At 37.1% G+C, this 27,947-nt stretch overlaps 1 protein-coding gene and 1 pseudogene across 2 annotated transcripts in view; one reads left to right on the top strand and one right to left on the bottom strand.

Moving 5' to 3' along the window:
- The window catches only part of LOC111347091 (uncharacterized), a 325,446-nt gene that overhangs the window by 183,492 nt on the left and 114,007 nt on the right, over window positions 1–27,947 (top strand). The window lies entirely within an intron of this gene.
- The window catches only part of LOC111347665 (uncharacterized), a 27,864-nt pseudogene continuing 465 nt past the window's right edge, over window positions 549–27,947 (bottom strand). Inside the window, exons 2-19 of the transcript XR_015992905.1 lie at window positions 24,751–25,064; window positions 21,145–21,289; window positions 18,813–19,126; window positions 17,912–18,059; window positions 16,752–17,057; window positions 14,800–15,102; window positions 14,084–14,386; window positions 12,344–12,646; window positions 10,251–10,553; window positions 9,010–9,306; window positions 8,320–8,613; window positions 7,473–7,775; window positions 7,123–7,231; window positions 6,537–6,846; window positions 6,188–6,230; window positions 5,629–5,895; window positions 3,651–3,923; window positions 549–2,090 (exon numbers count right to left, since the gene is read on the bottom strand). The product of XR_015992905.1 is annotated as an uncharacterized LOC111347665 (transcript). The remainder of the gene's footprint in view (window positions 2,091–3,650; window positions 3,924–5,628; window positions 5,896–6,187; window positions 6,231–6,536; window positions 6,847–7,122; window positions 7,232–7,472; window positions 7,776–8,319; window positions 8,614–9,009; window positions 9,307–10,250; window positions 10,554–12,343; window positions 12,647–14,083; window positions 14,387–14,799; window positions 15,103–16,751; window positions 17,058–17,911; window positions 18,060–18,812; window positions 19,127–21,144; window positions 21,290–24,750; window positions 25,065–27,947) is intronic.

Here is a 27,947-nt window from a genome sequence, read left to right as displayed (position 1 = left end):
GTTCATCTACTACAGCTTACCATGCAGAGATTGGTAGTACTGTAGCTAAGACAACAGAAAGTTTAGGTCAGGCTTTAATCCTCGACTAAATGTAAAGTTAACAGCAGGAGTAAACTGCACTATTTGGCTACAGGAATCCTGCAATGTCTTAAAATGTTATCCTTCGAGGGTATTTACAGAACAAATTCAATTTTTTTTGTCGATAAACAGCTCAAGTTAAAGAGTCTTCCGCGTGGCAGGTTTCCTACAGTGGTGCCGATTGCGTTAAGCGCGTATGCAAAGTCCCATAATTAAGAAAATAGGATACCTAATCAAACGTAAAAAACTAGGTATGAAGAACATGACGGGATGACAATACTTCCGAATTCGCGACGATGTTTTGTTCCAAGCTACGTTGCGGGCACAACGCAAGACAAGTATATGTGTGGTAAATGTTTAACTGAGTAACTGAAGCTCTGCGACAAGCCTGGCTAAAACTGTACATCGAATAAAGGCAGGTTTGTCTTTTTCTGGTTAAAAGAAAAAGATGGTCTACCGCGATCAGACACTTATTTTCGTGAAAACATTTTATTCTACTGTCTACAACTATTCCGCTGCTTCTTTACATTTAGAACCTATTTAGATGTTATTGCCTTGCAAAAATATTTCCCAGCATTTTCAACTATCTAAAAATAATATGTAATCTAAAAAATATCTTGATTGAAAATACTCGATCATCTTCCCTTCTCTTATCTGCAAACACCCAGCAACAATATTCTGTAACCTAGCTTTTTTCAGTTTCTTTAAAGAGAGCAAAGCAATATATTGCTTTTACAGCTCAAAAGAATTTTTTGTGCATAAAAATAAACTGAAAACACTGCCAACGTCCAATAAACGATTAAAAAAATATAACTTTTAGTCTTTAAAAGGTAATTTATGATTGAAAGAGACATCACCTTTTTAAGCTTTGTTGTTGTTTACATCTAATGGCTATTATTTTTCTGTTGGCTCAGAATACACCTTAATTCGAATTCATATATTCGTGCTGTAACACTGACTCTAACGGTATATATAGATTAACTCACATTTGATAAGATGGGCTCGTCAAGCCAAGTTGACGAAGTTATGTGTGATTGTCTTTTAAGTGGTTTCGTTTAGTTTGGGAACCTCACCCATAGTTATAAATTTAGTTTAACCCTCATCCGAGGGTTATAACTAAAGGTTAAAATCGAGCTGTACATTTTTTAACACATCAAAAGCAAGAGATATAATTACACAGATACAAGTAAAATATAAGGTTGAAGAAATGAATTTTGAGTGAAAGAGGAAAACAGTTAAAACGAATTCATTTCTTTGCCAAATTACTCATCGCTTCTTTTAGCCAGACTAGAGCAAGAAGTGTGTCACGAACCGAAGTACTGTTTGGATGTTTCCGTGCGTCTGTTCCGTTTTTGATCACAGATGACTTTAAAATGCAGTCAGGAAAAAACAGTGGCACGCGAAGTGCAGCAGAGTGTGGCACTGACGTTCTTACCGCATTTTGACGTCTTCTGTGACTTATTACAAAACAGACACACGGCAACAAGGAATCCAATTGCTTTAGACAATAAAGAAGCAAGATGTGACGTCATCTATGCGTCTCCTCTCCAACAGATTACATAGACAGAATGAGTATATAGTTAAGTTTATTACATAAAACAGGATGGATAATCTAAACAAAACTGATACAAAATAAGTTTTGGATTATCATATTTCCTCATACACTTCTTCATTTTGTTTCCCGCCATTTTCCTTCTGAAACACAGTATTGTAATATCCGGGGTTCTCAGGTATTTCCTGTAACGACTGATACTCAGAAGGAACACGAGATTCCTGGTTCGAGGGCCTGGGTCTGAGTTCCATATATGTGTTTGGGTCTGAAGCTTGTTCGTTACTTGACTGTTGATCAGGTGAAGATTTGACGTCATCAAAGTCAATTTCTTCTTTGCTCTGTATCCTTTTAGAAGGAACAGCTCGTCTTCGCTGCCATATCAGCCCACAAATTATAAGGAGCAACACGAACACAATACAAGACAATGCGATGACACTGGCAAAGAAGATGCTTTGTGTCGCTGGTAAAAGAAAAAAAACCACTTTCGAACCAGTTGTACGTCAAACAGTTTCATATAAACTCTTGTTCTTAGGCCATCGTAGCTTGATTAAGAAAATAAGACAAACAGCCGTGATGAACATTGTATTCCAATGCATTTTATATAGAACTTGACGTTTCGTATGCTAGTCAACACACATTTTCAAAATTGAACCGTTACAATTGTTGAAAGCTATATATAGTGAATGTAAGAGGTCTGGAACCTAGACTGAGACAAAAAAGAATCTGCAGCAGTACATGTCTAGACTCATGAGAAGTACTGGCTAAAATAACAAAAACTTCTCACTACTAACATTGACATTAAGGGAAGGCTTTAGCTCATGAATGAACAAAGTCTCTTTAATTTTACAATGAAATTGAGTTTTTCCCGACGCTAAAATGTCAAAATGATCCCATTTAATGACCACTGGTCACAACTTTAAATCGGATCATTTTGACATTTTAGCGTCGAAAAAACTGACTTTTATTGTAAAAGTAAAGAGACTATGTTCATTCAAGAGCTAAAGCCTTCATGAAAGATAACATTCCACTGCAACATCAGGTTATATATGTAGTCGCTGTAACAGGATCTGCCGCTCGCGAGCGGGTCTGGCTGCTCATCAGAGAGTCTGCCTCACCTAACATAAACAGTCATCGTCGCCTGCGATGGACTGCCAACGACGACGAAAGCCTTCCCTTAATGTCAATGTTAGTAGTGAGAAGTTGTTGTTATTTTTTAGCTAGTACTTCTTATTAGTCTAGAAATGTACTGCTGTAGATTCTTTATTGTCTCAGTCTAGGTTCCAGACCTCTTACATTCACTATATATAGCTTTCAACAATTGCAACGGTTTACTTTTGAAAATGCACGTTGCCTAGCATACGAAACGTCAAGTTCTATATAAAATGCGTTGTAATACAATGTTTATCACCGCTGTATGTCAAACACTGAAAACTGCTTCGTTACTTTGTTTCAATGCATTGATGTTTTGGTTTGAGTAGTTTCATCCTAAGGAATGACACATTTTTATCCACGAGACATGAATACAGTTTCAAACTTTCTGTTGTGTCGTCTCTTGGTCGTACTTCATTGTATGCCGGAAATTTCGAACGCCTATTAACTCGAAATCTCGTTATCAAGTCACTCATATGACCTCCACAAATCTCGAAGCAACTAATAGAGGAAGCAGAGATATTTTAGCCTTGAAGCCCCTCAACATTGATGCATTCAGCTTAACTCTGTATTGATTTAGTTACAACCTGACAGGCCAATTTTAATATACGGAATGATCGACCTGCATCGTGCACTAAAACAATTTTCTAACTGGAGAAAGAAAATGTAACTACACACTGTACAATTTCGGTGTATGAAACCACTATATTATGTTGCTTTTGATACACACACAGACCAGATTTTAAAAAGCTATCTGAACAGCTGTAATTAGAAGCCTAAAAACTCCAAACCGGACTTGAAAGTTCTATGCTCTTAAAACTTGTTGAACGAAAAGTTTGATTACGTTCGAAATGTGACAAAAAATATCTACCTTCACTATCGAGTAGGGTGATTTCATATAAAGTTGAGCCAAAGGCGTTTGTAACGTGACAAACATACTCCCCATAATCTTCTCCAACCTGTGGCGTGACAATGAGGCTGTTATTCATCAATTTGATGTTATCACCAGTTGGAACTTGGCCATCTTTCGTCCAGGAGTAGTTAAACGAAACATAACTTGTTGCTTGACACGAGAGAAAACATGGACTTTCCTTTTCACATACCACCGTGAAAGGGGACAATTATTCGATAATTCTTGGTGGCACTGTGTGAAAAAAAAAAAAAAAAAAAAAAAACAGAAAACGTAATGATACCAAGAAACATTAGACAAAAGTATGCTCATGCCAACGGAGCAGGGTTGAAACAAATATGTAAGGACACTAACATGATGTACTTTTGGTTTGCGTACTGAGTGGTGGTTTGTATAGTTGTTACTGGTATTGTTTTTGTTTTCCACCTTTAATTAAAATCTTCTAATATTTGGTTAGTACTCAGTACACACACTAATTTGCCAATGACTTATCGATGAGTGGCTGGAGTTAGGTATTAATAATAATCATAATAATAATAATAATAATAACAAAATTTGTATAGCGCCATTTCCATTTAGCCTAATGGCGCTTTACAATAGAAAAAGAAAAAGTAAATCTAACCTAATAATGATAAACAAATATATTAATACATGATATAAGAATATCTAATTATGCACTAGTAAAAACATATGAATCTTTTGCAAGGTCCATATCTATTGCTGAAAAAAAATATCATGATGATGTACGTGAATCTACTGTACGTGAATTCTAGTTACATCTTGTGAAATCGAAAAATTCTAAGGGATAGATAAAATTATAATGAATAATTAGAAGGATCCTACTATATCTACTATGTGTGAATTCTAATTAAATTTTGTGAAATCAAAATATTCTAATGGATAGATAAAGGTATAACGAATAGTGATAAGGATCCTATTCTACCTATAAATGTATCTTCAATGTCTCCGATTAAATGCTTTGTTAAAAAGAAAAGAAGGTAATCCAGTAGAAATTGTGGAACTTAATATATGTAGTAGAGAGTTGCAGATGTCGAGCTTGCTGGAGATAAAAGCATGGATCAAAATTTTTAGTGTCTGATTTCAACAGACAGTTTCTTATTTTCGCTATATTACGTAAATGATAAAACGATGATTTGCATATGTATGCGACGTGCTTCTCCAGGGAGATGTTCTGATCAGAGATAGCACCAATATTTCGTGCAGAAAAAGAGCGCTCGATTCGATCCGTGTTTACTTTGATGTAGTCAGTCATTGGTGGAGGACGGTGTTGTGCATTCAGTACAAGAAATTCTGTCTTGTCTCGATGTCGTTTAAGCTTATTTTGTACCATCTATGAATCGATCTCGCATTGCATGCTATGGAGGCTTGTTGTTCACCGGGTATAGGTTTGAAAGCAAAATAAAGCTAAGTTTCGTCTGCCTATAAGTGATATCCCTGCCCATGACGCTAGGTGATGTCACCATGTGGAGAGAGGCATATAGTGCATACGGTATTGAGCCAAGTACGGGTCCCTGGGGCACTCCACATTGCAAGTCTTTGGTGTTGGACTTGACTCCGTCAATAACAATTCAACATTTTCCTTTTATTCCGAAACCTCTGGAGAGCACAGTTGAAAGTGACTTGTGATCAAACGTGTCAAACGCTATAGACATATCAACTAGCAAGAGCACGACGCAGTTCTGGTTGTCTACTGCACAAAGGATGTCATTCTGTACTTTTAGTAGGTTGAGACTAGTTACCATGGCAACTATCGTATCGCTTAGAAAAACATACTATCCTTGTTTTTTTAATTTCTTTAATTCTCTAACTCCAAACAAAAAAACTGCACTTACTACTCTAAAAATTTATCTCACAAAAGGAAATGAAAGTGTTATTGTTACCCAATGTTCACTGTAAATGTAATAAACTTTCTACCTACCAGCGACAATGACTGTCGTAGCTGTACGGCTCTCTCCAAACTTGTTCGTTGCTTTACATTGATAAACACCACTGTCATTAGGAACGACATCTTTTATGATAAGTATTGTGCCATTGTTCTCGAGCTGAGCGCGAGGTATACTGGTAAGTCCATCTTTAGTCCAAGTAACAGAGGCTTTAGTTTCTCTGATAACCTCACAGGTCAACACTGCCAGTTCGCCAACTGATGTAATGGTTGTTTTTGGGAGACCTTTGATAAAAGGTTTACCTGAGTTTTGATAAAGATGGAGTAGTTATTCCTTAACAAAGTTCAGCACACAAAGCAGCATAAAGACTTTGCAGCCTCTCTCATCTCAACTAAAAAATAGTATGAAAGCCCCTCAGTTGATGGAAACTTTAATTCTAATACAAACACAGAAAGATATCCAACACAGCATCGCAGTTTCATATCAGTAAAACACTCACAGCTTAGACAACATTGAGGTAAATTTGGTTGCTTACTGCTAAATGTCTCTGACAAAAGATAAGTATACAAAAAATCACAAACAAAACAGCAGTACCTTTGGTGTCAATGGCTACGAAGTTACTAGAGACATACACCGTCTGCAAAACACAACCACAAGAGCTACTCATTCGTGTGTAACCTTTCGCTGTGTTTGGTTATAGTATGGTGACTCAAGCTAGACCTCCTAAGCATTACGAGCCTGCTCAAAGCTGCTGTTATAGAAATGCATTCACTAAGATCAAAAGAGCTAGTAAACAACGGTAACATAATAGTGTTGGCGGGGGAAGTTCGGGAGACACCCGAGAAGAAGACCTGGAAGAGGTGGATGAGTCAGATTTGTCACTCATATTTACATTGAATGAATAGAAAATCCCTTTCTAGGGATAAAAACTTTGTTAGGGTACCTCGGAAACAAAAGCCCTGAGGAACACTCTGTAGTTTGTATTCAGCTGCAGTGGTTTGTTGTAATAATATTGATCACCACTACTTCTTTTACTCCTTTCTTTACCACTGGATTGCGCTCCATCTCCAATAACAAATTCCTGATTTTGATCAAAACTATTTCCTTTAAACTGAAAAGCGACATAGGCAGCAGGAACCGAAGATTTGTGCGCTTCTTCATACGTCATCATGTCTTGTGTTGTAAATCTTGACGGTGGTTTGACAGCACCAATATAGTTTGAGCTTAATGTAATGATGATAACTTGATAAAACCTGCAAGATAAACAGCAGGATATTGGTAGTGTCAGCAGTATCTTTCGGTGCCGATTGTTACTTGTCAGTTACATGTTCTTCACGCTATATTTTCTTTTGCATCTTACATGATAAGATACAAGATGTCTGGTGATCACTACAGTACAAGATCTAGAGGAAACAACCCAAATCCTGAACCTCTTCTCCCTTTTGTCAAGTAATTCCTCTGCAATTCGTCAGTCTACCCTTCTCCGAATAGCCCTCAAAATAAACGTGAAATTACTTAGTCGGTCATACCTTGCATTTCCAGGAAAACGTGGAAGCTTGACTTTAGCAGAAATTCCTCCTCCTCTTGAATTCGTAGAAATAGAAGGCGAAGATGGCGTTTCTTTAGACCACACTACAGCTGGGGAGAAGGGAGACAAGGCTCACTTTAGTCAGGTAAATATAACGAAATCCTTACTCTATACGAGAACCTGTGAAGTTAAAGGTGCCCGTTAAGCATAAACTCAAAGAGCTGGTGAATCACTCGCGTTTGGCTCGAAACCATCATAATTTCCCTCTGTTTCCCAAACTTTCCCATAAGTTGTTGCAACCCTTCTGATCAACCCCTACCTTGCAAATCGCCTCACTGGAGGCTTACTTACCCAATGTCTGCACCATTACAGGACTACTGTAGGGTCCAGGCCCCGCAGCAGTGTAGCCTCTAACAGAGACTTCGTACTTGGCACACAAAGAGAGTCCAGGCACGAGAACATAAGTTGTGGTTGCGTTAATGGTTGAATGATAGCCAGATTGGATCCCTGTGCAGTTTTCTAGCACGCTAAGCCTAACTTCATATCCTATGATATTACTATAGGCTACTTCTTTTGGCAGTCCAAGCCAAGTTATAACAATTTTTGAGGAGTTCACTGCAGAAGAAGATACCTCTTGTGGTCCACGACTTGGCTCTATTTGACAAACATGAAAAACAGTCTTTATCAGGTAAATGTACTCTGGGATGAAAAGCTAAGCCAACGCGCACCAGAATGACACAACAATATTCCCAAAATATTACTCATGAATACAACCTGTGACGGATAGTTAAAGATTACGGCACAAAAAGAAAAAAAAAAAAAACTAAAGAAAAAAAAAAAAAAAAAAAAAAAGGAAAAACAGCAAAGACAAACAGATTACTATGCTTAAAACTTAAATACTCATACCTGTGAATAAAAGTAGAGTTAATCGGTAATTCATACTTTAATGTATTCAAGCACGTATCTTACAGCTCTGATGGATTAAGTACACTTGAAGGCCGAGTTTGCTGTAGTGGAAGACACTACTTTTTTGATGGTAAAAAAGTCAAATCAAACCGGAAAAAAAAAAATTAAAAATCGAATCATTTTCAAACACCATCAGGGATCACCACGATGAAGTCACTACTACATGTTGTAATACATATGAATGCATTTAGGTGCATAGCAATTAAGCTAACGGTAAATATAACAAACCCACTGTATTCTGTGGTAGTTACAGTTATCGTCCCATTTGTTCCAGGTTTATTAGTTACAGCTCTGACATGAAACTGATAAGTCACTCCACCCAACACATCAACTGTGTGACTCAATGCATCTTTGTCTAATCCAGATTCCTCTCTTGCCGCACCTCCGTGGTGACTATAAAACACAGTGTATCTTCTAATGACTCCATTTGGTTTTGCAGGCCTGCTCCAGGACAAGGTTATTCTAGGACCATGTAAATTGCTAGGTGGTACATCAACAAAAGACAAAGACGTAGGTGCACTGGGAGCTGGAAAAACAAATATATTGTGCTTATTAGTAGAAGTATGATACAGAGATTCGCTACATGCATATTCATTAAAGCATGTTGTATTGTGTTGTAGATTGTAATATAAGAATGTACTTCTCCCCCATTTAGGTGTGGTATTGGCTTTTTCATAGGGACAATCCAAGAACTGGATTAAAATCAAGCTCATCTGGGCAACTGAACAACTCAAGTCATGAAAGCAAACTTCTAAGAGCTGATTATTCGCAAGGCATGTCGAAGAAGGAGACTTTTTAATACCGGCCGGAAGTCCAAACTTGAAAGCCAACGCCCTAAATCAATCATTAACATCGCCTTTATGTCAGAGGGTATTATTGAAACGATTATTGAAATGTTAGTTAAAGCACTTCCGATTCTCACCATCTTCCATTGTTGTTGTGAAAACAGAAGAGGTGTTCGGTCCATTACCAACAGAGGTGAAGGCCAACACTTGAAATTCATATTTAGTGTATTTGTCAAGGTTGGTGACTCTTTTTGATGTGTTTCCATTGTCAATAGTCAAGGAGGTTGCTAAACCTAAGTCTTTCTTTTTATAGAACAGTTTATATCCTCTGATGATACCATGTCTGGAGTCCTCTGGTGGTAAATGCCATGAGGCTGTAATACTGGTTGAAGAGTTCACAGTGACACTGAACCGAGAGGGAGGTCCTGAAGGAGCTGCAATAGAGCAGTCATATTTTAATTAGCATTTTAATAAATGAATCAGAGTCAGTGTCATTTTCCTTGACACTATCAATAGTAGAACTGACTTACAGCTATCACTTGGAAGTTTTCACTCAGGAAGATATCCATTGATGCCTCCTTGAGAGAGTGGCACATTCAGTCGTAGAGATGTCTGAGTTGTAAACGAAATGACCCAATTTGGAGGCTTAATCAAGGCACATTTATAGTTAATGATACTGGTAATGCCAATAGCAGATTTCCAACAGACAAAAGCGGAACTTGTTATCATAATTTTGCTGCACTTATTCGTTATCATTAGATTTCTTTAAAACTTTGTCTTTTGTTCGACTCTTCCCATAAGTCAATTCAAACAACTGTGGGATAACAAATAATGTAATTGACGAAATTCCCCCTCCATATTATTTATTGTTACCTATTCGGTAGACACTGCAGGTTTTAACAACATATGCTACCTGTACATAGGCAGCTTTGACCGTTTTCAAAAACGATTTTCAATATAAGAAATCTGATTGCCATATTTAACACGGACAGACTTCAAGTTAATAGCTAAATTAAATGTATATCCCTTATTTGAAACTTTAACAGTGCCACCAACCCCAATTAAACGTTGTCCCACCCGAGCCATCATGAAACAGGACATTTTAATGGACAAAATATTCTGATAATACCATGCATGTACAGACATGGGTTTATTTCTATTAAATTCAGGCAACCATATACACCTACCATAAAATTTTGTCTTGGAAGCTAGATTGAGTTAGGATCTATCCAATCAGAGATAGGACAAACAAACCCATGGACAAAGTTTCATAAATTCTGTTTGGCCTCTTCTTTAGGCCTAAATAACATGTATAGTGACTCGTCTAGCAACCAAAAGTTTTTTGTTTCATAAAAATAATTAAATCCCTATTTCTTACCAGCCTCCTTTGTTTTCTCAAAAATAGCTGTACTATTTGGTCCATTCCCAACAGAAGTGAATGCCAATATTTGAAATTCATATTCCGTGAACTTATCAAGCCCAGTCACCTCTTTAGTGCGAGTTGCCTGATTGTTAATGGACTGCATGCTTGCTGGCCCTGAAATGCCTCTCCTTTTGTAGAACAATTTATATCCTGTTATAACTCCATTTCTGGAGTCTTCTGGTGGTAACTGCCAGGATGCTGTTATACTAGTGGAAGTACTTGCAGTCAAAGTGAAACCACCAGGGGGCTGTGAAGGAACTGGAAATTGAGAAGTCGCATTTTAGAAATTATAAGAATCAAAATGACAAACAAAATCAGTATGGTCATCATTATCTCCTTACATTATCAATGATAAAGTTATACATAAGTTTCCCACTTTTTAATGGTATTTATAATCTTTTTCCAAATACTTTTTAAATAAATTGCCTCTTTTTACATAGTCTACTCAGTTAAATTCTGTTATATAGTCAAAATCAAGAAGCACGTTGCTTGTGCTTCTTGATTTAAGCGCCGCGTTTGACACTGTTGACCATCGCATTCTCTTGCATCGCCTTCAATCTGATTTTGGAATTTAAGGTTCTGCACTTAACTGGTTTGAGTCGTACCTCTCTAACAGAACCCAGCGTATCTCTATAGACGAAGTCCTATCGAATATCTTTAATCTTGAATTTGGAGTTCCACAAGGCAGCTGTCTCGGGCCGTTATTATTTTCTCTTTACGCCAGCAAGCTTTTTAGGATTATCGAAACACATCTTCCTAATCCCCATTGTTATACAGATGACACACAACTGTACATCGCATATCCACCAGGAAATGGCATGGAGAAATTCACTGCCTTAACTGCCATGGAATCATGTATCGCTGACATTAGTCAGTGGATGCAAACGGACAAGTTAAAACTGAATGCGGATAAGAGAGAATGTCTTTTGATTGGAACGCGACAACAACTTCAGAAAGTCAGTAACAACAGCATCTTATCGGTTGGCGACTCCAAAATTGCTCCATCATTTGAAGTTCGAAACTTAGGAATCTGGTTTGATTCGAGGATGATTATGCTTAGTCATATTAACAGAACTTGCTCATCCGCATTTTATCATCTTTACAACATACGTAGAATTAGGAAATAACTAAGTCGTTCAGTTACCAAAACATTAGATCACGCTTTTATAACCAGTAGTTAAGATTATTGTAACAGTCTACTATATGGCCTTCCGAATTCACATATCATGAAACTCCAACGGATGCAGAATGCCGCAGCTCGGTTGGTCACTGAATCACCAAAATACTGCCATATTACGCCATTACTTTTCCGCCTTCATTGGCTCCCGATTAGTTACCGTATAAAGTTTAAGATTCTCCTTTTGACATTTAACTGTTTATATGGTCTAGCCCCTAACTATTTGACTGATTTAATTAGCATTAAAAAGCGATCCAGGTACTCTCTTAGGTGAAACGAGTATATCAAACGAAATATCCAGCACCAGGACCCGTCCAACCCTTGGTGATCGTGCCTTCCAATCAGCTGCACCTCATCTTTGGAATGCATTACCTTCGACAATTCGTAACATAAAGACATTGGACACTTTCAAGACGGCTATCAAAACTCATTTTCTTAATCTAGCTTTCAAATAGATTTTTATTTTTACTCATGTTTCTTATTCACTTAGCTAGGCTATTGTTCTCTTTGAGTGCATAGACTCGCAGGTTCCAATAGGTTCTTATATCTTAGTTACTTTTGCCATAATTTTATCTTACGATATTGTGAAGCGCGACTGAATATATTCAGATAGAGGTCTGCGCTATATAAATGTAAATTATTATTATCATTATTAAAATGCTTATTTTTTCAATTAGCTAATTTACTGAGAGCATTCGCTAAATTGGTCTTAAGAATCATACTGGGAATCTGATGATATTTCATATCTCATGTACATGCATAGATCTATCAATTTGCATTTTTCATTTCATTTGGGAAAAACGTACATGTATTTGGCCTTTTATTAAAAGCCATGACACTTTTAGAAGATAAAACAAAGAGTTGTCCTCACCATCTTCGCTTGTTCTCATAACAACCACAGAGCTGTTTGGTCCATCCCCAACAGAAGTAAAGGCCAACACTTGAAATTCATATTCTGTGTACTTATTAAGACCAGTGACATTTTTGTTTAAACTTGAGTTACCGTTGATTAAAAGGATGGTTCCTGACCCTGACAAGTCTTTCCTTTTGTAAAACACTTTAGATCCTTTAATAATTTCATTTCTGGAGTCTACTGGTGGTAGTTGCCATGATGCCGTAACAGCGGTAGAAGAAGTTGCAGTGACAGAGAAGTTAGCTGGAGGTCGCGAAGGAGCTGCAATTGGATAAAAGTGTATTTAAGTTCACTTATTTCGCTGCTAGAATATCTGAAAGCTTACTACCATACCTAAACTTGCCACATGAATGTTATCGCTGTTGTGTCTTGAAAAAGTAACTAGTTGATTCCTAAATATCTTGTTGTTTACCTCTCTCGTGTAATTTGCGAAACGATACGAAATCAAAATTTTCAAAACAGATTTGTAATTTGTAATTTGTAATTTTCAAAACAGATATCTACATATAAAATCTTCAACATGCTTGAAATTCAAAAAAAAAAAAAAGAGTTTGGGTCTCTTCCATTTTCCCAGCCACACTGACAATTTATCTAGAAACATGTTGCGCCATTTTGCAGGTGTATTTTCGGTCAGGAAAGTGCCTTGTCTCGCATTCGAATAATTCATCTACAACATACATTGCTTACTCCTTTTATGCCCTACAGCTATAGCGCCAGTCATTATTTCAAATAACATTTGTTGTTTATTACTTGATGGCGCAACTCTTCTTTCGCGTAGACAATATATTAATTTATTCACAAACATAGTGAGCATTTCGCAAAGAACACCACGCAGATTTTTTATTTCTTACTTTCGCTTGGACGTTTTTACTCAGGAAGATATCCATTGGTGCCTCCTTGAGAGAGTGGCACATTCAGTCGCAGAGATGTCTGAGTTGTAATTGAAATGACCAAGTATGAAGGCTCAATCAAGGCACATTTACAGTTAATGATACTGGTAAAGGTAATAACAGATTTCTAACAGACGAGATCGGAGCTTGCTCTCATAATTTTGGTGCACTTATTCTTTATCACCAAATTTCTTTAACTTTTTCTTTGGTTTGACTCTTCCTATAAGTCAATTTAAACGTCTGTGGGATAACAAGTAGTTTCATTTAAGAGTCTCCCATCTATATTACTTATTCTTACCTGTTCAATAGGACATAAAGTACAACACTGTATGTTTTAACCACCCATGCTGCATGTGCATAGGCAGCTTTGACTGTTTTGAACAAGATTTTAATGGTGAGACCTCTTTTTAAGATGGACAGACTTCAATCTTAAAGCTAAAATTAATGTATTTCCCTTACTTGTAACTTCAACAGTGTCACCAGCACACTTAAACGTTTTCCCTCTTAAGCCATCATAAAATAGGACATTTTAATGGACAAAAACTGTTAGAGTAATACCAGGCGTGTACGGGGAAAGGTTTATTTCCATAAAACTCAGGCAACCATATACACCTACCATAAAATTATGTGTTGGAAGCTAGATTGAGTTAATATCTATTAAATAAGAGATAGGACAAACAAACTCATAGACAAAGTTTCATAAATTCTGTTTGGCCTCTTCTTTAGGCCTCAAAAACATCCTATAGAGACATGTTTAGCATCCAAAAGTTTTTCGTTTCATAAGAATAGTTAAATCCCTATTTCTTACCAGCCTCCTTTGTTTTCTCAAAAATAGCTGTACTATTTGGTCCATCCCCAACAGAAGTGAAAGCCAATATTTGAAATTCATATTCTGTGAACTTATCAAGCCCAGTCACCTCTTTAGTGCGAGTTGCCTGATTGTTAATGGACTGCATGCTTGCTGGCCCTGAAATGCCTCTTCTTTTGTAGAACAGTTTATATCCTGTTATAACTCCATTTCTGGAGTCTTCTGGTGGTAACTGCCAGGATGCTGTTATACTAGTGGAAGTACTTGCAGTCAAAGTGAAGCCACCAGGGGGCTCTGAAGGAACTGCAATTGAGAAGTCGCATAATCAATAGAAATTATCGCAATCCTAACGATCGTTATCTCCTTACATTATGAATGATAAACTTATACATAAGTTTTCCACTTTCAAATGGTATTTACAATCTTTTTCCATATACTTTTTAAATAAAGTGCCTCTTTCTACATAGTTTACTCAGTTGGATTCTGTTATATATTAAAAATGCTTTTTTTTTTATCAATAACCTAATTTACCGAGAGCATTCGTTAAAATGGTCTTATGGATCATATTGAGAATCTGATGATATTTCATATCTCATGTACATGCATATATCTACAGATTTGCATTTTTCGTTTTATTTGGGAAAAACATACATGTATTTGGCCTTTTATGAAAAGCCATAACACTTTTAGAAGAAGAAACAAAGAGCTGTCCTCACCATCTTCGCTTGTTCTCATAACAACCACAGAGCTGTTTGGTCCATCCCCAACAGAAGTAAAGGCCAACACTTGAAATTCATATTCTGTGTACTTATTAAGACCAGTGACATTTTTGTCTAAAGTTGAGTTACTGTTGATAGGAAGGATGGTTCCTGACACTGAGGAGTCTTTCCTTTTGTAAAACACTTTAAATCGTTTTATAATTCCATTTCTGGAGTCTGCTAGTGGTAGTTGCCATGATGCCGTAACAATGGTAGAAGAAGTTGCAGTGACATAGAAGTTCGATGGAGGTCGCGAAGGAGCTGCATTTGGATAATAGCGTATTTAAGTTTAATTAGCTGCTAGAATATCTGAAAACTTAATGTCATACCTAAACTTGCCACATGAATATTATCGCTGTTGTGTCTTGAAAAAGTCATTATAATTACTTAGATACAATGAATATATGAAGTTCACATAATTTGAAGTGCGGTATTAGATACGTATGATGCACGATCCTCGCAGTAGAGAGCCCTATTTATGCAATGGCGAAAATCAGACCAGAGAAAAAAAAAGAAAAAGTCAAGCCTGTACGGGATTCGAACCACTGCCCTCTGCGATACTAGTGCAGCCCTCTACAAATTGAGCTAACATGTCAGTGGTTCGATTTCCGTACAGGCCTGATTTTTTTCATGTTAGCTCAAATTTTTCCGTGCAAAAAAGACCGAGGGCCGATGTTCTTCCAGTACGGTCCCAAGCAAGCTGGGTTAATAAGAGATTTATTATACGACTGAAGTTCAAAGGGGCACAAGTGCGGTATCATTCGGGACCATTTGGGAAAGTGCCTGGTCCAATACTCAGAGAATATTGACCGGCAATAGAGCATTTTAATTTGTTGACTCTAGCTATTGGCCCTCTGACTGGCCGAGTCGTGTAATAAATTAATTTATTCACTAATAATATACATGAAAAAATTTCTCAGTTCTGATCGGTTAACATGAATGCAGTTTTCAGTTAATTCAGTGCAGAAGAGAGTTAATTCAGTGCAGAAAAGAGTTAATTCAGTGCAGAAGAGAGTTAATTCAGTGCAAAGAAAGAAACAAACCAAACATTCTGATTGGTCAGAATGATTGGTCAATGTCAAAGTTAATGTCAAGGTCAATGTCACTTGCAGGGTTTGAACAAATTATTTCTGCACGTGATGCGCGCGCTTTTCTTCTGCGTAGTTATGAGAAGCTACCTCGTATTTATTCATGTATATTATTAATAGATAATAACTACGGGCCCATGCAATTTTGTCAGTCTTTAAAAAACTTTACTCGTGCTTATTTATTCCAAATTGCACTCAAAATCATGTGATTACCTATATAAACATAGTGGAGATTTCGAAAAGAACAGCAGGCAGATTTTTATCTCTACCTTTCGCTAGTTGGTTTTTTTTTTTTGTCGTTTTTTCATGATTCGGTGGGCTGCATATGCAATCTTAACTTGTGGTGCACTGACCGATTGAATCCTCTCGCCTGAGGAGTTCCCCACAGAGACTCTTGTTTCGCAAATTACAGATTTCCATTTCGCGATTTACAAATTTCTATTTTCACAAATTATAGATTTCTCTTTCGAAAATCATTAATAGATTGTCAATTCCCCCATTAACGATTTCAATTTATTTCAAACATCATTAACAGATTTCCATTTTGCAAATTGCAGATTTCTACTTCGCCAATTATTAAGAGATTTCTATCTCGCAAATTTCAGATTTTCATTTCATAATATTTTGTTTCTTTTCGTGTTGCAAATTACGGTAAGCCTTTCTCATCACATGTTTGGTATCTCATTAGCAAGTAACGCTTAATGAAGGTGGAAAAATTCATAAAATATGGTTCCACACGTTTTTTCTTAAATATTTATAGAGCGCTAATTCCCAATGGTTCAAAAGCGCACGTTTTTTCATTATCCCTGGATTGTCACATACCATCCTCCATCGTCCTCTCCACTTCAACAAAACTTTTTGGTCCATCACTATCAGATGTGTAGGCCAACACTTGAAACTCATATCCTGCGTACTCTTTGAGACCAGTCACAAGTCTGCTTAATGTCGATCCACCGGTAATATTGAAGAAGGAAAAACATCCCGCGAAGTCCTCCTCTCTGTAAAAAAGTTTAAACCCTGTAATGTTTCTTCCATGTCTGGCAAAGATTGGTGGTAGCTGCCAGGAAGCTGTAATGCTGGAAGAGGAGCTTGCCATCAACTTGAAGGCAGTAGGAGGTTGTGATGGAACTGAAATGTTAATAACAACACTTCTGTGTTTTAATTCTTTGTTGGTTGTTGATGTGAAAGTAAATTAATCATCCTTGTGAACTTAGAAAATATTAGATATTCCCAAGGGCAGTGTGGAGGATCATCACTAGTGGAGACTGTGTATATTCATTAGATATACATTATTTATATCCTAAGCGTGAAGACACGCTCTACGGACAGTTGGGCAAACGATTGTGTTGCAATAGCAACCTACTAGGTTCCAGAATCTTCAATGCACTTGGAATACAACAATCACATCACACACTGGATTATATGGAGCACGAATAAAAAATAATGTTAGTAAAACATTACTTAATTTAGCAAACATAGAAGCTGAAGGATCTCAGCAGAGTGGATGAGATGAGGCTCAAAGAGAATTAAAGTTATTGATTCTCAAATTCTCTTATGGTAGGCTCTTGAATTATTTCAAAAATATTCTTACCATACCAAGGCTCTATCTATACATATCCGTTATTCACCAAGCGTGAGGTTGGTTATTCACCAAGCGTGAGATAGCTGGATTTAGGCTGAGTTATGTTTTTGCACTTTTATGGACCTGGACGAAGTCGAGGTCCATAGAAATGCGAAAAAGAAGAAAGAGGAAGTAGAAGCTGTGTTCTCTTGACTCTTTTGGGAGATCGTTCCAATCTTTCGCAGAAGCATATTTGAACGAAGACTGTCCCATTGCTGATGACATGGTTTTCCCTAACTTAAATCTAAAATCTAATAAGGTGGTATCCCAGAAAGATTTTTTGTGTATTTCTGATCGCTTAACTAAATCATTCTTTAACTGATCTGGACAATTTATGTTATAGTCAGTTTCAAATAAATACCTTTAGTTAGAAGTACTCCATAAACTTCCACTCTCAGAGCCTTCCAATTGTGATATGCTGTTGGCCCAAAGCGGATAAACTTTGCACTTGCAAATTCTTGTAGAGTGTTTTTTTTAATGGTATTTCTATCTGCATTTCCAGTGAAGACCTATAGTTTGTGATGCAAAATGTGAGATTATTGCATCAAAACTTTCTCAATTAGATATGCTGCATCATTAACAACTGTAATTATTAGCTCTTACAAATACTGCGACTTTGAGCTTGCAAATAGCGAAAGGATTGAACCATGCACCATTGAGTATTGTATGAGTCACGGCAAAAAAAGTAGCGTGCACCGTACGGAAAACAAAAGTTGAATTGAAAACGATTACTCTGACCATGCATCAAGGCATGAACAAGTACCAAGAAAGTTACAAATGAGCAACAATATTCTGCCATCTCCTTGGAGAAACCTGGAGATTCCTCACCAGGAAAATTCACTTTCATGGAGGTATCTTCTAATAGTTAACACAGGTATCTTCTAACAGTTAACACTATTTGTGTTTAAACCATTGGATCACGATTTAGCACTTTTAAGTCCTTCATTCTTAATGTAATTTATAATTGCTGAGCGTTTTTTTTTTTTACTTCTCCCAATAAAACCATAGATTATTGAACTCTTTATTGAGAACTTTGGAAATAAGAGCTCCTCATTGCTCATAGATTTTAGGATGATAAAACTCTCCACAGTTTGAATTCCTCTTACATGCAGCAGTTTGTAGTTCACTTGAAAGAGGATTGATGCTGTCTGTTAATGACCGGAACCGCTTATTTGTGTCTCTCCTTTTGATTGAAAAAAATGACGGTTTGTTTTTAGGTGCTAGATTTATTAAATAAAAAAATAACCCTCGCATACACCAACCTTTTCAACACCGGTTTCATTATAGGTGACAAAATTTGTACCATCCAATGATAAGTAAATCTTGTACTTAGTTGTCCATTCATTGGTTCCTTTACTTCCTTGAGTAGCCACAGCACAGATAACATACTCAAACAAAAGGTCAATTTGTAAGTAGTCTTTAGGATCATTTCTAGCTGAGGGTCCCCAACCCCTTCCATTTGCATTCAGGCGACCATCACGAGGCTCATAACTACCATCATAGAACGTTGAAGCTGTGAAGCTGTTGTTTGGAATTTTACCATTAAAGGCCAGACCAATAGCCTCCATTTCACAAGCTGCAAGATAAATTTAAAATCAGCCTTCACATTGTTTCTCAAATATTTCAAATAATCAATGGGATAACTTCTACAGGATCTGTGAGTATACAAACTACACATGTTACCGTGAGTCACTTGGTGTTTTTGACGAGAACAGAAACAGTTGTTTGTATTGTTTCAGCCATTTAGCGATTCAAATTGCACACTTGATAAGAACACATTGTTAAAATATACGTAATACGTAAAAACATTCTTTACTTTGTAAAAGCACGTTGAAGTTAAGTGGCAGCATAGGTTAATGTGGATCTGCTAAATAATCCTAAGTTACAAATAATTTCAAGAAGTAAGTACACAAATAAGTCAGAAGTAAGGGATAATAGTCACATCTGTAACATAGATACTCTCTGTAGGATGTAACTAATCATATACTTTAAAAGTAATTAAATTATCCTTGTTCTTGTGTTTCACTGTGGAGCTGCATCCAAAAGATATTACATTAAGAGTTTTTGAGATTCAAGCTTTTCTTCCCTTTTCAAGGTTTTGTCTTAACCTTTTCAAGGTTTTCTTCCAAACATGCAAAAGAAGGTGCAGATTTGGGCTTCGCATGTAAACTATTCCATCTCATGCTGGCTCTATAAGTAAAAGAAGAGTTTAGTCCCTTTCAGGAAAGGGGCATTGGGGTTTGGTAGAGACCGCAAAACCGTAGAAGAAGTCGTCCAAACTGCAAAACCTCAAAAATAAAAGATCAAAACCGAAAATCACATGTAAAAGCGATAAAATTTCACATTCAAGTTATAAAAACCCTAATCGATTCGATAGAGTAGTGACAAGTGGAGCATACCGAGGTTTAGCGGCTACGCGCGATCAGTGGAGGCGCATAATTTCCATTCTGATCAAAGAGAAACCGGAACCCAATGGGAAAAACCGAAAACCACATTAGATACCAAATCCGCAAATCCGTTAGCATTCTTGACGAAAACCAAAAACAATTTATGCTAAACGACAGAAAATCCGCAAACCGCAACAAACCTGAAAACCGAAGTTTTTTAGCGCACAACCAAAAAACCGATCTAAAAATAGCCAGAACCGTAAAACTAAAAGTCCCAATGCCCCCTATTTCAGGAGGAATAAGTTGGATTGGACATGAAGTTGTCCCTTACTGTAAACTATTTTTCTCAGGCTAAGTGAAGAGATTTTATACTTAGCGGTGCTAAATGGAACAAGCTTGATAAGCAATACAGATCAACCTCTTCTTGCAGAGATAAGATAAGGAGTGCAATTTAAAATTAGTTAAAACTTCTAGCTTTGGAATAGAGGGCTTAAATTAAGAATTAGCCGAGAAGCTAGGTTATCTGAGCTCGAGATACCGTAGTTGGTTGGAACAGCCCCCTAGAGAAATGCAATAAGTTACAACCAGTAGGTTTAAAACCTTTGCTCAAAGTTTGATTGATTACCCTAGACGGCCCTAAAATAAAAATGGCAGATCAACGGAGGCCAGTGGCCTCCATTCCTCCGAGCTTTAAGATAATAATTTTTATAGAAATCATGCTAACTAATTTCGACAATCGATCAAATAACTTCTAGAAGATCTGCTAAACAAGTCTCAACTCAACTTATTTGGTATTTTTACCCAATAATTCTAAAGTTCAATAATTTCCACCTTACTTAAAAAAAAATTACAATTCATTTATAAATCAAAATTTGAAGGTACCAACAATAAATTCACATTCATGAGCCATTTCCTAGCAACCATTCTCATCTGATGTGGGTTCTGTTTCATGTGTGAATTGATTGACAATTTATTCAACACTGAGGATGACAACAACAGTCTTTGATGAGTGCAGAAACAGTAGTTTGTACGATTTTAGCAGCTAATCTACAACACAAGCAGGTATCATGAAAGAAAAACAGCTTGTGGGTTTCAAACACCTGTTTAAAGATTAAAGGAGTATCTTAGATTACCTACAACATAAAACTAATTACAATATGATAAAAGAAAACGTGCGAAAATGAGTATAATTAAGTTTCAAACTCACTTGGCTTTTGTTCCACTCCAAACACCTCTGTTCTCATGCACACCCCACCCTGGTGTATTTGCGGCAGAAATCGCAGATATCTTGTTAACACTCCATAAACAACATGCTTCACTTCTGAGTTCCTGTCGTTATTTCCTCTCAGAAACTTGAAACAAACAAATAGTCACAAGTCATCATCAATAACTAATTTTGCAACTTAAGAAAGTGGCAGGGATTAAAATATCACCAGTGTAACTAGCAGCCATAATGGTTATTAATAAGCTCAAAAAATTCTTATTTAGGACTTCCATCTTTGTGGGATATTCTACAATGTCCGACCTTATAGCCCATGTTATAGTCATAACTGTACAATGTAATTTTTTTGAGCAGTTGTCTCACATTGTATTTCCTATATACCTTGACTTGTCCACCTTCCTTGTAGTCTATCCAAGATGTCCCATTTGTGGATATTTGTAGTGTGTAGTTCTTCACCCACTGATCCTCTTGAGAATTCCTTTGAGTGGACACAGCACAAATGATATGAAGTGTCTGCAGATCAATCTGTAGATATGGGCTAGTGTCATTTGTTTCTACAAACCATGATGCTCCTAATGTATAGTTTAGTCTACCATTCGCAGTTGATGTGCTGGAAGAAGAAGCAGTTATCCTACTGTCTTGAATGTTTCCACCTTCCATTCCAAGATCATACTGAACACAATCTAAACAATTATAAAAAAAGTGGTTTGAAACTTTACACTGACAAGGAAACAGACCCATGGGCTGGAATGGGGGGTCATGGCTGTTTTCCAAAGAATTTGCAGCTATGTAAGCCGTAATTCATTCGGAGGCCCTTACAGGGCCTGACTGGACACTTTCATTATTTTTCGGAGTACAGCCATGAAGAAATTAGTGTTGTACGTTAACCCCACAGAGAAGCCTCTAAAAATTGCCTCGCTCTTATGTGTGGCTTCATAGCCCAGTTATGAGAGGCACGGTTTTGAATCCTGTCGAAGCCTCATTTTTTTTCTTTAATTTTAAACGAGGTCTTTTCTTTGTTTAATTTCATCCGCAGGTCCAATGAAATTTCTTCCATTCAATTGGGATAATTTTTTTCGCTTTCACCTTCATCCAGCACCTACCATCTCCCTGTGTTCTCTCCACCTCAACAGGGCTCTTTGGTCCATCACCATCGGAAGTATATGCCAGGACTTGAAATTCATATTCTGTGTACTTTTTGAGCCCAGTCACAAGTCTGCTGAATGTTGATCCACTGGTAATATTTAAGAAGGAAAAACACCCTGCAAAGCACTTCTCTCTGTAAAACAGTTTAAACCCTGTAATGTCTCTTCCATGCCTGGCAAAGATTGGTGGTAACTGCCAGGAAGCTTTAATGCTGGTAGAAGAGCTTGCAGTCAAATTGAAGGCAGCAGGAGGTTGTGATGGCACTGAAATGCTAAACAACAACAGTGTGTTTTAAATCTCTGTTGTTTATTGATGTGAAAGTAAATGAATCATCCTTGTGAACTTAGAAAGTATTAGATGTTCACCATAGCAATGTGGGGTATCAACACTAGAGGGGACAGTGTATACATATGTATTAGAGATATCATTATTTATATCCTAAGCGTGACGATGTGCTCTACAGGTAGTTGGGTAAACGATTGTGTTGCAATGGCAACCTACTAGCCTCCAGAATCTTCAATGTACTTGCAATGCAACAATCCCATCACACACTGAATTATATCAAGCATGAAAAAAAGAATGATGCAAGTAAAAATTTATTTAATTAGCAATGGTAAGTAATTCTAAACATGGTGGGCTCTTGAATTATTTCAAAAATATTCTCATCTTACCAAGGCTCAATCTATACATATGCGTTATTGACCAAGCGTGAGGTCAGGATAACTGGATTTTGGCTGAGTTCTTTTTTGCACATTTATCAACCGGAACGAAGTAGAGGTCTTTAAAAGTGCAGAAAAGAACGAGGAAGAAGGAGGTATGTTCTCTCAACTCTGTTGGAAGATCGATCCAATATTTTGCAGAAGCATATTTGAACGAAGACTGTCCCATTGCCGATGACATGGTTCTCCCTAAATCTAATAAGATAGTATCCCTCAGAGATTTTTTGTGTACTTATTTTTGCTTAACAAAACAATTATTTAATGGATCTGGACAATTTATTCTATAGTCAGTTTTGAATAAATACCTTTAGTTAGAAGTACTCCATAAACTTCCACTCTTAGAACCTTCCAATTGTGATATGCTGTTGGCCAAAAGCGGATAATCTTTGCACTTGCGAATTCCTGTAGACTGTTTTTTTTTATGGTATCTCTATCCGTATTTCCAGTAAAGTCCTATAGTTTGTGGTGCAAAATGTGAGATTGCATCAAAATTTTCTCAATTAGATATGCTGCATCATTAACACCTGTAATTATCAGCTTATACAAATACTGAGACTTTGAGCCTGCAAATAGCCAAAGGCCGGGAATGAGCCATGGACCATTGAGTATTGTATGAGTTCATGTCTCTCGTGTAATCATTTTGAGTTGAAAATGCTAACTCTGACCACGCATCGACGCATTCTGCATAAAAAAGTACCAAAAAAGTTACAAGTGAGAAACAGTTTTCTACCGACTCCTAGGAGAAACCTATAGACACGTCATGAAGAATTTTCACTTGCATCAAGGTATCTTATAACACTGTTTGTGTTTATCCCATTCAATCACGATTTAGCATTTTTAAAAACAAGTCTCCTTAACAATCAAACATCTTGAGAAATTAAAATTTTCAACCCTTCAAATTTTGCATGCAGTTAGGCACTCAGTGGGAATGCGCAAAAATACTCCTTTTAAAGGTTGCAGCACTCTTATTGCCATGGTAAGCGGTATTATTACATGTCAGCGGTAGTAATACATGTAAACCCAGTTGCAACAATTGCAATATTGTACGACACGCGTGAAAACCGTCATTTTGAACAACTCAGTATCACCGAAGTACAATAAATGAAACAGGAATTTCATCACGATCAAATTCCAAGAATAACGAAAATGTCCCTTTCTCGTCTTCTTTGGAGCGACCGATGGAAACTTCATGGAGAAATACAGCGTTAAGCCTTCGTGATAACGTACACATTCATGACAAATGTCCGGTGAAGGGATAGTTTTGTGTAGACTAGCCGACTTTAACATGTTTCATACAAGTATATCAGTGTATCTTCAGAGGATCTCGGATTGCTCAAATTCCCATGAAAGAAGGTGCAGCACTCGGAATCTGGATGATATGCACACGATTTGAGGTATATGTTTGTAGTTACGTCGCGTAGCCCTCCATGAGGGCTGATTAATTTTTTTAAATGATGACAACTAGAGGCGACATTTCTCTTCGGGATATTGCTCATAAGATAGCATTCTTTCCAAGCCTTGCACGTTTCATTTGTCTGAGACGTTTGTAGTTGAGAACATTAGTTATGTAAACATCGCCAAATTATGCAACATCTGAGTTGTGAGCTTCGTTCGCAAATTTTCCCTATGAAAAGTAGATGCCAGACCTTATAGCCCATGTTATAGTCGTAACTGTACACTGAAGTTTTTTTGAGCAGTTAGGTCTCATACTACATTTCGTATACACCTTTACTTGTCCATCCTCCTTGAAGTCTGTCCAAGTTGTCCCATTTGTGGATATTTGTAGTCTATAGTTCTTCACCCACTGATCTGCTTGAGAATTCCCTTGAGTGGACACAGCACAGATGATATGAGGTGTCTGTAGATCAATTTGTAGATATGGGTTAAGATCACTTGTTCCTGCACACCATGACGATCCTGATGTGTAGTTCAGTCGACCATTCTTGGCCGGTGTGTTGATACTTTGGTTCGAAGAAGCAGTTATGTCACTATCTGGAATTGTCCAACTTCCCACTCCAAGATCTAAGTCAACACAGGCTCCTAAAAAAACAAAAATTTACGTGACATTTCGTTACAACATATTCATAACAATTATTGTAACAGGGATAATTGGTTAGATGTCAGAGGCACGTGGATGCCTTAAATCTCTCTATAAATTACCTTAGAGACAAAGGTCCGTGTCACAGATAGTTAACAACTATTTACCCAAGTGGTAGTGGCTAGTGGTGGACAAAAAAGTACATTAACTCATTTATACTGCAACGATGACAATATTTTTGGGTCAAGTCGCCTGGAGGTGAATAGCAAAGGATAGTCGGAGTTTGAGTATCCAATCAGTGACTGCCTTCAACGCTGTCCACCATTTAGTATATACTAATAACGTATAGTGTTGGTCAGCCCTCTATAGGAGGCAATACGCACACAAAATCTTACGCGCTTGAAACATCATTTGTTTACAAGCCAAGCCTAAAAATAAAACGAAAAAAAGGCTGAATCGTTCAGTGCGGCCATGTTGTTGCTGCTTATCTTTTTCCTGTTTCACATTGTATCACCGTGGCATATTTTGCACGTTGTCATGACCTAATTTAATAAAATGACATAGTAGTAGAATGATAAATAATAACTAATCCCCACACCTCATTAAGCTTACTGTTGCTTCGTGACAAAAACAAAAAAACAACAAAAAAGAACTATGGCAAAAAGTGATCGAACGTATCTTTGACCCTAGCTCTGTCTTAGTGAAATACTGGATTAATGTAAGCATTTTTAGAATAAATAGCACAGGTAGAATGATATCGAAGGGAACTTTAACCTGAATGGATGCAAATGTTACCACCCGACAACTGCACTGAAACATAATGAATTCAAACTCTTTCTCTGTTTGCTGACAGAATAGTTCAAAGTTTAAATTGACTTGCGTAACTTTTTCGTTCATGTTCCTTACTGAGCTAGTCACAAAAGTATGAAGGTGTTTAACTGTCCCGTTTGTTGTAAGATAGTCTTATTATTAAGAAAATGCGAAACTCAAACCAGCTCTTTTATCTTTTTGGCACCGATGCTGTCTGCACTGGCGATTAACTTGTGATGTGCGCGTAACTCTTAGGCTTCAGCAGTCAAAACTGGAAGACATGTCCAACTAATTCCGCTAGATGTAGTAAATTAGAATAAAGATAAACCTTACGATTAGATTTCAAATGATATGGTGCTCACCTGTAGCCAGAGGTAGAAGTACTGCGAGGAAAGCTTTGCGGAAACATAGCTTGAGATTAAACCGCGACATGTTTCGACCGAAACTGTCACGGAAGACCGCACGATTGTTTTGCATGACCGGCCATTTGTAACAGAAAGCTCATCCGACAAAAGATGTCTTTGTTTCCTTGCTATTCAAGCTCGTTTTTGCATAATTTGTAGCATTGCGTCATTACATGTAAATTTGGAGTTTTCAAGCAGGTAACGTTAATTTCTAAATCATGTTTCATTTTTTCCTTTACCGAATTTATAGCTGTTACACAAGTGTGCATGTTTGTTCGTCAGTTTAAATTTCACCCTTTGATGCTTTGGATGTAAAAGCAACAATTTGAACTATCGTGAATGCCGTCAACTACAAAATAACCGAGAGTGAGGCCGTTAAAAATACCCTCAAATTAAAACCTGCCGCTATAGCTCGGCCAATACGACAAAGTGAAACTGATATAGACTTGGTTGTTTGCTGGCGAGTAAATCTTTTGATGAGAACTACCAGGCAACTGTGACAAAATTTAAACTTTTTGTTAAATGTTGAGACTACTCTAAATAGTTTTGGTGCTATGCTAAGGATTCATAACAGATCTACGGATTGTGCTTTCCACTTAGCGATTTAAGCTTTACACACGACACGGAAAATTTTGATTGTTCTTCAGTTGTGTCCTCCAGAGTTATCAGCTGTTAACTGAGATGAAAACTACCTGTTTACAAAAGTTCTCTAAAGAAAATTTCGTTTCAAAAGTCATCATGTCAATGCCAGTTTTCCAAAGCGAGTTTTTTACACTCTTTATATTAGATGTGAGCTTGAATGTATCCTTTTTTGCTTACCTCGTTCCTTCCCGCATAATCTCATATGTTGTTTAAAATTGTACTTCAGCTGTTCTTCTAGAACTTCCGCTGTTTGTAGCAAATTGAGTCAACTCTCTCTGATTGGTAGTCGGCGGCCTTTATCGTTTTCATGCGCTCGAATTTTCAAAAATCGAAAAGAACTGCCGCGGTACTTATTCGACATTTTGAAAACATGAGTAACAAAAGATATGGAGAAGAGCTGGTTACATCTACCAACTGATTTATGCTGGAAATGGCATAATTCATAATACGTAATCCTTACCTCATTATGCATAAAACTCTGTGATGAAAAACAACAGAACATCTTTGCAACCAACTTTGTTTCAGAATAGTGCCGGATTAAATGGGAATCTTTGCACTAAATTGTATAGCTAAAACTAGTGAGTAAATAGAACCGGTAGAATAATTTGCAAGAGTCCTTTAACTTGAAATTGAAGCAAATGCTACCAACTGATAGCTGTACAGAAATATAGGCACTTCAGACTCTCTGTCTGCTTGCTGAACAATTTAAAGTTTAAACTGACTTTTGTAAATTTCTCTCTGCTTACTCACTGGGAAAGTTACAAAAGCATAAAGGTTTTTAACTTTCCGGTTCGTTGTGAAGTGATATTTTCACGAAAAATATGCGAAAAAAGGAACAGCTCTCCTATCTTTTTGGTGTTGATGCTGTCTGCATTGGCGATTAAGTTACGTTGGTGTGCGGAAGTCTTAAGACTGATTATTTAAACAAATTTTAGCCGTTGTTTAACAAGACCGCGTTCACCATTATCTTCATTTAAGCCGAACCTTTTATCTGAACATTTATATTTCGTGAACAGTGACAAGAGGGCC

This window comes from Stylophora pistillata, chromosome 11, assembly GCF_964205215.1.
Source record: "Stylophora pistillata chromosome 11, jaStyPist1.2, whole genome shotgun sequence".
Classification (NCBI taxonomy): domain Eukaryota; kingdom Metazoa; phylum Cnidaria; class Anthozoa; order Scleractinia; family Pocilloporidae; genus Stylophora; species Stylophora pistillata.
This window is presented reverse-complemented; position numbering and strand designations above follow the sequence as displayed.